This window comes from Chlorocebus sabaeus, chromosome 24 (assembly GCF_047675955.1).
Source record: "Chlorocebus sabaeus isolate Y175 chromosome 24, mChlSab1.0.hap1, whole genome shotgun sequence".
Lineage (NCBI taxonomy): Eukaryota > Metazoa > Chordata > Mammalia > Primates > Cercopithecidae > Chlorocebus > Chlorocebus sabaeus.
Genome location: NC_132927.1, coordinates 76,553,897 through 76,563,709, shown reverse-complemented (window position 1 = coordinate 76,563,709; position 9,813 = coordinate 76,553,897). Strand labels below are relative to the sequence as shown.

The 9,813-nt window shown below is 50.4% G+C and overlaps 1 protein-coding gene across 6 annotated transcripts in view; it reads left to right on the top strand.

The window, feature by feature from the left end:
* The first annotated feature begins 1,351 nt into the window (after window positions 1-1,351).
* Window positions 1,352-9,813, top strand: part of DEGS2 (delta 4-desaturase, sphingolipid 2) — a 47,166-nt gene continuing 38,704 nt past the window's right edge. For all 6 annotated transcript variants that reach the window (XM_073011316.1, XM_073011314.1, XM_073011315.1 and 3 more), the window contains exon 1: window positions 1,352-2,672. The gene's annotated coding sequence lies outside the window, so the exon portion shown is untranslated. The remainder of the gene's footprint in view (window positions 2,673-9,813) is intronic.

Here is a 9,813-nt window from a genome sequence, read left to right as displayed (position 1 = left end):
CCATCAAATCAGTAGAGTGTTCTCTAAGTTGGTGGCATTGTTTTGCGAGCCCATGGATGAGCTGTTCTCCAAGGTCAGACCCTGGGTTTGAATTCAGGTCTCAGTACCTGATGATCCTCAGCACAGTGGTGGGACCAGTGCTGAGAAGTACACGGAGTCTGGAAAGTATGGCCTGGTCTTGGCAATGTGGTGGAGGTGGGGCTGGATGGACCCTGGAGAGAGCAGCATGTGAAAGGCCCAGGTGCATGGCCTGGGAGCTGACATGGGACAGTGTAGCTGGAGAATAGAGCACAGGGTGGGAGAAACAGGTGGTTGCAGCGAGAGATGGGCACAGACGGAAGCAGGGCTCTGAAGGGCCTTGCAGGTTGCCATTGGTCCCTTTGGCCCTGATATCAGGGTAGCAGTGAAGGCTCGTGGCCATCACAAATGCCTGTCTATGCTCACCTCTCCTCTCCGCTTTCCTTCCCACCCCCACCCCCACCCCCACCCCCACAGGCCCTGACTCTCCCTTCCAGAGGCTGCCCATCAGTTTTCACTAGCAGAGCTTCAGGCCCCAGGCTGCCTGGTATGAGGGTGCCCTCAGCTCCCCAGACCTGTCCCCAGACAGTCCAGCTGGGGGACCCAGGCAGTCATTCAGCCTCTGGGGCCTCCACTGACTCCCCAGGAACAAACGAGCCTTTGTGCCTGCCTCCCAGGGCTGCCATGGGCCCGAACATCAAGTAGCCTCTAAAGTGCCTGGCAGGGGGTCTGGTACTCAGATGATGCCCAGGGATGTTAGTTCCTTAGCCATTGTCCCGCTCCTTGGTTTATATCAACACACAGGTATTAACGTGCCTTCTGTGAGCCACTCTCTGCTTACTGGGGAGATACAGAGATGAAAAGTCAGTGGGTGTAGACAAGCAGATGGCAGCACAGGGTGGGGTGGTCGGTGCCAGTAGGAGGAAGATGAACAGGGTATGAAGAAGCCCCAGAAGGCCCTTAACCCAACCCCAGCGGGGGCTGCAAAGAACAGTCGGAGCAAGCGAGGGGGAGGGGAAGAGGGAAAGGGCGTTCTGAGCAGAGGGCACAGTCTGGGTGAGTCTAGGCCGGCAAGGAGCACGTGGCACGCCGCGGGGGTCTGGCGGGAGGCCTGGCAAGGATTTGTGTCTTTATCCCCAAAAAGCCACTCCGGGGTGTGAAGCACCGCCGCTAGGTGGGGAAGGGAGGCGACAGCAGCGGCTCCAGAGCACCTAAGCGCAGGTCCGAGGGCCCGGAAGAGCGGAAGCGGCGCCGCTCAGGTCTCCGGCCCCGCCCTCTGGCCGAGGTGTCAGGCCTGACGCCCCGCCCACAGCTCGCTGAAGGGCCACGGGACGCGTGGGTTAAGACTTTGCCTCCCTCGCTGGTTGGCCCGAGCAGAGGACACATGACCCAGAGCGGCCAATCCTCGCGCCTCAGGGACCCATGCCCACTATTCCGGAGCGCGGCCCGCCTGCTTGTCCCGCGCGGGAGCCTTCGGAAGACTGGCCGGCAGGGGGCGACAAAGGGCAACTTGAGCCGCCGGGACGCGGTTGTGGAGGCCCCACGGCTGCCGGGCAGTAGCGATTTCCGGGACGGCCGGGCGACCAAGTTAAGTGACCTTTTTATGGCGTGTGTGGTCGCCGAGGCTGCCCCGCGTCTGACATCCCAAGGGCCCTCCTTGTGTGGCCTGGCGCGTGGTTGCTGGCCCACCCCGCTCTGCCAGGCCTCAGTTCCTGGTCTCTTGAGGGTCTGGCTTCTGCAGGGACGTAGGAGTTACAAAACGTGCCCTCCGCCCGTGTCCCCCAGTGTTTTGAGGTCTTGACCTCTACCTCCCAGAGCTCACGCTGCTTCCTCCAGGAAGCTTGTCCCACTCGAGCCCCACCCCTGACCCCCGTGCTCTTGGGCCCACAAACAGGCCCCTGGGCCTTGACGCATGGTCATCTGGGGACGCCTGTCCCAGAACGCAGAGCCTGGGCAGAGCCCCCTCCCCAGCCAAGGCTCCAGGTTCGTTGGGGGTCCTGAGGCTGGTAAAGACCGCCTTTCGTCAGGCTGAGGCCATGAACTTGGCACGGGCCATCACCATCCACAGTCGACTAGGAGGAGATGCAAAGGGAGAGGCCCCTGCCGAGGCCTGGGGTTCCCGCGAGGCGCGGGAGTTGGGGAGCCGAGAAGTGTCCCCTGACTTTTCCCACCCCGCCCTGAGCCTGTCCCCTGACTTTTCCCACCCCGCCCTGAGCCTGTCCCCATCTGGACTTAAGCTCTCGACCACTTCGGAAGTGGGTGGGTGGGGGGTGATAATTTGCCAAGACATGCATAGAACAAAGCTTCTGGAAACAGGCTCTTCCAGAATTCAGCAGCGCCTGCTGGGAAGGCCACTCACCCCCGCGGGTGCAGCAAGGGTTTTGCCAAAAACACTGGACATGAAATTAAGCCTTTACCTATTTATCTTGGTGATAGCCTGTCCCAGAGAAGGTCAGCTCTAAAAGGGAAGAAAAGTCTATCCCCTGTTATAAATAAATATATATATATATATATATATATTTTTTTTTTTGAGACAGAATCTCACTGGTTGCCCAGGCTCGAGTGCAGTGGCACAGTCTCGGCTCACTGCAAGCTCCGCCTTCCGGGTTCAAACGATTCTCCTGCCTCAGCCTTCCGAGTAGCTGGGATTACAGGTAATGGCCACCATGCCCAGCTAATTTTTTTGTATTTTTAGTACACGATGTTTCACCATGTTGGTCAGGCTGGTCTCAAACTCCTGACCTCAGGTGATCCGCCCACTTCAGCCTCCCAAAGTGCTGGGATTAGAGGCATGAGCCACCGCGCCCGGCCTGTTACCATTTTATCGAGTGTCGTATTTTATATTTTACTCTTTTTTTTTTTCTTGACTAGTTACATTAACTATTGATTTATACACACACACATACACATATTTTGCCTGAATAGTTCTGTTGGCCAGGTGTGGTGGCTCACACCTGTAATCCCAGCACTTTGTTTTTTTTTTGAGACGTAATTTTGCTCTTATTGCCCAGGCAGGAGTGCAATGGTGCAATCTCGGCTCACTGCAACCTCCTGTGCCCGGGTTCAAGTGATTCTCCTGCCTCACCCTCCTGAGTAGCTGGGATTACAGGCATGTGCCACCACTCCCGTCTAATTTTTCGTATTTTTAGTAGAGACGTGGTTTCTCTATGTTGGTCAGGCTGGTCTCGAACTCCCGACCTTAGGTAATCTGCCCACCTCAGCCTCCCAAAATGCTGGGATTACGGGGAGGGGGGGTGCGGGGGGGAATATTGTTTACCTCTTTTCTAAGTCATCATTTTACACTTTTTATTATTTCTTTCCTTTTGTCTCCATTGATTTTTTTTGTTTTTTTTACCCCTAACTTGTTGAGTTAGATGCTTCGTTCATTAATTTTCATTCATCCTTATTAACATGAGTATTTAAAGCTATGAGTTTCCCTCTGGGTATTGCTTTAGCTGTTTATCTTAGGTTCTGATATGCAGTGTTTCAGATGTTGTTTTCTAGATGTCTGAAGTTTCAACTCGATAGCCTTTCTGATCCAAGAGCAACTTAAGAGTTCTTAAACTTACAGGTAGTTAGGTCATTTTGTTTTCTAGTTTCATTATTAATTTCCAGTTTGATTTGCATTGTGATTAATGCAGTCTGTTCTACATATATTTAGAATATATTGATTTTTAAACAATAGTTTAATATGTAGTTGATCTTTCTGAATGTTGAACTGTCCATCTGCAAAGGTGTAGTCTGTTTTTAGAGTAGAGGGTTTGATATAAATAAATCTATCTCAATAATTATATTATTAGGTCTTCCCTAAACTTACTTAACTTTTTGTACACATACTCTGTGAGAGGTGAGTTAAAATTTCTTACCACTGGTGTTTTTATTCTTTCTCTTTGTATTTCTTTTGGTGTATAAATGCAGATACTGTGTTATTGGTGCATATTAGTGCATGTTGTTTGGAATATAGTAGATGATGGTATATAGTAGATGATGAATGCAAGTCATTGTGACTTACATTCATTATTATTATAAAGCGCTCTTCTTGGTCTCATGTTTTGTCCTGAATTTGATCCCTGCTTTCTGTTTGTGCACATTTGCCTATTACCTCTTGTACCATCTTTTTATTTGCATTCTTTTTGAGTTGACTTGTTTGGGGAGTGTCTTTTGCTTCCTGCTTAGGGTTGAATGTCAGCAGGCATTTCCCTTTAAAGATGAGTTTAATCCAGCTGGGCACGGTGGCTGATGCCTGTAATCCCAACACTTTGGGAGGCTGAGGTGGGCAGATCACCTGAGGTCAGGAGTTCGAGACCAGCCTGGTCAACATAGTGAAACCCCGTCTCTACTAAAAATACAAAAATTAGCTGGGCATGGTGACACGTGCCTGTAGTCCCAGCTACTCAGGAGGCTAAGGCAGGAGACTTGCTTGAATCCAAGAGGTGGAGGTTTTGGTAAGCCACAGTCATGCCACTGCACTCTAGCCTGGGCAACAGAACAAGACTCCATCTCCAAAAAAAAAAAGGCCAGGCACGGTGGCTCACGCCTGTAATCCCAGCACTTTGGGAGGCTGAGGCAGGTGGATCACGAGGTCAGGAGATTGAGACCATCCTGGCTAACATGGTGAAACCCTGTCTCTACTAAAAATACAAAAAATTAGCCGGGTGTGGTGGTGCACACCTGTAGTCACAGCTACTTGGGAGGCTGAGGCAGAAGAATTACTTGAACCTGGGAGGTGGAGGTTGCAGTGAGCCAAGATCGTGCCACTGCACTTTAGCTTGGGCGACAGAGCCGGACTCCCTCTCAAATAAATAAATAAATAAATAAATAAAAGAATAGATTAATCCATTCGTGGATTAATAAATTAATGGGTTAGCATGTGAGTAGATGCCTGAAGGCTTGATGGAAGGCTAACCTTGAGAGTAATTAATTTAGGTATCTGGCAGAAGAAATTTCTTTCTCTTTTTTTCTTTTCTTTTTTTTCTTTTTCTTTTTTTCTTTTTTTTTTTTTTGAGACAGGGTCTAGCTCTGTTGCCCAGGTGGAGTGCAGTGGCACAATCTCAGCTCACTGCAACCTCCACCTCCTGGGCTCAAGTGATCCTCCCACTTCAGCCTCCCAGTAGCTGGGATTACAGGTCCACGCCACCATGGCTGGCTAATTTTTTGTATTTTTAGTAGAGACGCGGTCTTGCCATGTTGCCCAGGCTGTTATGGAACTCCTGGGTTCAAGTGTTCTTCCCACCTCGGCCTCCCAAAGTACTGGGATTATAGGCTTGAGCCACCTTGGTTGGCCAGAAGAAATTTCTAAGTGTGAAGTGAAATAAAATATAGAGACGAATCTCTAAATTGAAAGCATTTTATTTGAGAAGCAAGAATGGCAATTTGGGGCATATAAACAGACCAGGTAGTTTTCAGTATGTCTGAAGAACAAAGAGAAGGTTGGAGGTTTTATAAAAGAGAAATGTTATACGTTGTTTTAAAAGGAAGTTCATGGCTATTAGTAAAGTTTTGGGGAGCTGACAAGCTTTGGTGAGCAATGAGGATGCCGTGGGTAAAACTAGTCTTAGAGTTGTACCAAGTTGTTCCAGTAACCAGTAGGTAAACCGGTGTCAGGTTACAACAGGCAGTTTCAGCAGCCAGGTTTGCAGAGAATGACGTTCTTGGAGCAATGTTATGTGACCCCAGTGCTTTTTCCTCCTGGCCTCTCAACTCTGTTTTAGTTGGGTCTGGCAACAGTAACCTGATTGTATGATCAACTTTCACATTAGCAAAATGGAGACGGAGCTGCATGGTGACTTATACTAATTATTCTTTTTTTTTGTTTGAGGTGAAGTTTCGCACTTATCACCCAGGCTGGAGTGCAGTGTCGTGAATTCAGCCAGTGCCACCACACCTGGCTAATTTTTGTGTTTTTAGTAGAGATAGGGCCTCACCATGGTGGCCAGGCTGGTCTTGAACTCCTAGGCTCAAGTGATCCACCTGCCTCAGCCTCTCAAAATGCTGGGACTACAGGCTGGGCCACCGTGCCCAGCCCTGCCTAATTTATTTTAAAAAGGAATTTATTTCTTACAGTTACAGAGGCTGAGAAGTCGCATCTGTTGAGGGCCTTCGTGTTGGCGGGGGCTCTCTGCAGAGTCCTGAGGCAGTGCAGGGCATCACATGGTGAGGGCTGAGCATGTAGCCACTCTCATGATAACCGTCAATCCAATAGCACACTAAGCCCTCATGACCCAGTCACACCCTAAATGCCCTACCTCTCACTATTGCTACATTGGGAATTACATTCGAACCTGCATTTTGTTTGTTCATTTGTTTGGTTGGTTTTGAGACAGAGTCTCATTCTGTCACTCAGGCTGGAGTGCAGTGGCACGATCTTGGCTCATTGGAACCTCCGCCTCCCTGGCTCAAGTGATTCTCCTGCCTCAGGCTCCCGAGTAGCTGGGATTACAGGTGCCCACCACCACTCCTGGTTAATTTTTGTTTTTTTGGTAGAGATGGGGTTTCACTGTGTTCGCTAGGCTGGTTTTGAACTTCTGACCTCAAATGTTCCACCCGCCTCAGGCTTCCAAAGTTCTGGGATTATAGGCGTGAGCCATCACGCCCAGTCTGAACATGCATTTTGGCGGGGACAAATATTCAAACCATAGCATTCTGCCCGTAAGTTCCCCAAAACTCATGTCTTTCTCACATACAAATATAGTTATTCCATCCTTGTAGCCCCAATGCCGTAACTAATTCCAGCACCAACTCAAAAGTCCAAAGTCCAGAGTCTCATCTGTAATCCCATGAAATCAAAACAAGTTATCTACTCTCCAGATACAATGGTGGCACGGGCATAAGGCAGACACTCCCATTCCAAAGGTAGGAAGAGGCTACATGAAAGGAGGAACAGGTCCCACGCAGCTCTGCAACCCAGCTGGGCAGACATTAAGGGTTAAAGCTGGAGAATGATCTCTTTTGACTCCATCCATGTCCTGCAGCCTGGACACACTAGGACAGGTTGGGCCCTAAGGCCCAGGCAGCCCACTCCTATGGCTTTGCTGGAAGCATGTCTGGCTGTCTGGGTTGGAGTGCAGTGCCTGAGGTTTTCCCAGGTGGATGTGTCATGCTGCTGGGGCTCTGTAGTTCTGGGGGCCTACAGTGGTCCCACTCCCATGGCCACACTAGCCATTAGCCTGGTGGGGACTCTGTGCTGCAGCTCAGACCCCACATTTCCTCTGGGCATTGCTCTACGGGGGGCTGTCTGTGGTGGCTCTGCCTTTGTGACAAGTTTCTTCCTGGGTCCCCAGGCTTTCTTTTGCAATCTGGTTGGAGGCTGCCAAGCTTCACAGCTCTTGTGTTTTGCAAGTCTGCAGAATGAAACTGGGCGCGGTGGCTCATGCCTGTAATCCCAGCACTTTGGGAGGCCAAGGTGGGAGGATCATGAGGTCAGGAGATCGAGACCATCCTGGCTAACACAGTGAAATCCCGTCTCTACTAAAAATACAAAAAAATTAGCCAGGGGTGGTGGCAGGCGCCTGTAGTCCCAGCTACTTGGGAGGCTGAGGCAGGATAATGGTGTGAACCCGGGCAGAAGAGGTTGCTGTGAGCCAAGATTGCACCACTGCACTCCAGCCTGGATGACAGAGCAAGACTCCATCTCAAAAAAAAAAAAAAAGAAAGAAAAGAAAAGAAAGAAAAATTAGTTGAGCGTGGTGGTGGGCACATGAAGTCCCAGCTACTTGGGAGGCTGAAGCAGTGAAACAGGAGACTCGCTTGAACCTGGGAGGCAGAGGTTGCAGTGAGCCGAGATCGCATCATTGCACTCCAACCTGGGCAACAAGAGCTGAACTCCATCTCCAAAAAAAAAAAAAGAAGTCTGCAGAATGAGCGCCGTGTGAACTTCTGCCAAGGTTTACAACCTATGCCTTCTGATACTGCAACAGGAGCCGCACCTGGGGCCCTCTGGAGCCACAGGTGAACCAAGCATGGAGCGCTGTGCAGGGGTGTGGGGAACAGAGTCCCAAGGCAACCCTGGGCAGGAAGCCCATGGAGAGCCACCCCCACCCCCAGGCTTGTCCCCTGACACCACTCTGCCTCCTCGGTCTCTGGGCCTGTGACAGGCGGGTCAGCCTCCGTGCTCCAGGGCTCTCTGCGTGCCTTTGGCAGTGTCTTTCTTTTGTCGTCTTGAGGCATAGCACCTGGCTTCCTTCTATGTGCTAATCCCTTTAGCAAATATTCACTGGGCTACACCCATGGTTTCCTCTCCTGAACGTACTTTTCTACCCTCTATATGGCCAGGCTGAGAGTACTCCAAATCCTTCTGCTCTGCTTGCCTTTTTTTTTTTTTTTGAGACAGGATCTCACTGTGTTGTCCCAGGCTGGCGTGCAGTGGCGTGATCTCAGGCCACTACAGCCTCAACCTTCTGGGCTCAAGCGATCCTCCCACCTCAGCCTCCAGCATAGCTGAGACTATATAGGTGCACACCACCGCACCCGGCTAATTTTTTGTATTTTTAGTAGAGATGAGGCTTTGCCATGTTGCCCAGGCTGGTCTCAAACTCCTAGATTCAAGGATTCTATCCACCTCCCCCTCCCAAAGTGTTGGGATTACAGGTGTGAGTCACCAGGCCCTGCCTCTGCTTTCCTTTTAATGATTAAATTCTGTCTTTACATTATTCCTCTGCTCCTGAATCTTTTTTTGTTTGTTTGTTTGAGACAGAGTCTCCCTCTGTCGCCCAGGCTGGAGTACTGTGGTGCAATCTTGGCTCCTGCAACCTCCGCCTCCTGGGTTCAAGGGATTCTTCTACCTCAGCCTCCCGAGTAGCTGCAACTACAGGCACATGCCACCACGCCCAGCTAATTTTTGTATTTTTAGTAGAGACGGGGTTTCACCATATTGGCCAGGCTGGCCTCGAACTCCTGACCTCGTGATCCACCTGCCTCAGCCTCCCAAAGTGCTGGGATTACAGGCATGAGCCACTGCACCTGGCCTCCTGAATCTTATACTAAGAATAATTAGTGGCCGGGCGCGGTGACTCACATCTGTAATCCCAGCACTTCGTGAAGCTGAGGCGGGTGGATCACTTGAGCCCAGGAGTTCGAGACCAGCCTGGCTACCCATGGCACGACCCCATCTCTACTAAAAATACAAAAATTAGCCAGGTGTGATGGCGTGGGGCTATGGTCCCAGCTACTTGGGAGGCTGAGGCACAAGAATTGCTTGAACCAGGGAGGCAGAGGTTGCAGTGAGTCAAGATAGCAGCACTGCATTCCAGCCTAGGCAACAGAGCGAGACTCTGTCTCAAATAATAAAATAAAATAATTTAGCCAGTTTTAGATGTTCTGTTGTAAGCAACAGAAAGAAGACTAAGACATCACATATTTTATATATATATAATATCCTTGTGTCAGAGGTGTTTGAACTAGAGTGATTCCATCTTGAATAGGAGCCGGGTAAAACGAGATTGACACCTGCTGGCCTCATCCCAGGAGGTTAGGCATTCTAAGTCACAGGGTGAGATAAGAGATCATAAGAGAGACAGGTCACAAAGGCCCAGCTGATAAAACAGGATGCAGGCCAGGCGCGGTGGCTCACGCTTGTAATCCCAGCACTTTGGGAGGCCGAGGTGGGCAGATAACCAGGTCGGGAGATCGAGACCATCCTGGCTAACATGGTGAAACCCTGTCTCTACTAAAAATACAAAAAATTAGCTGGGTGTGGTGGCAGGCGCCTGTAGTCCCAGCTACTTGGGAGGCTGAGGCAGGAGAATGGCGTGAACCCGGGAGGCGGAGCTTGCAGTGAGCTGAGATCACGCCATTGCA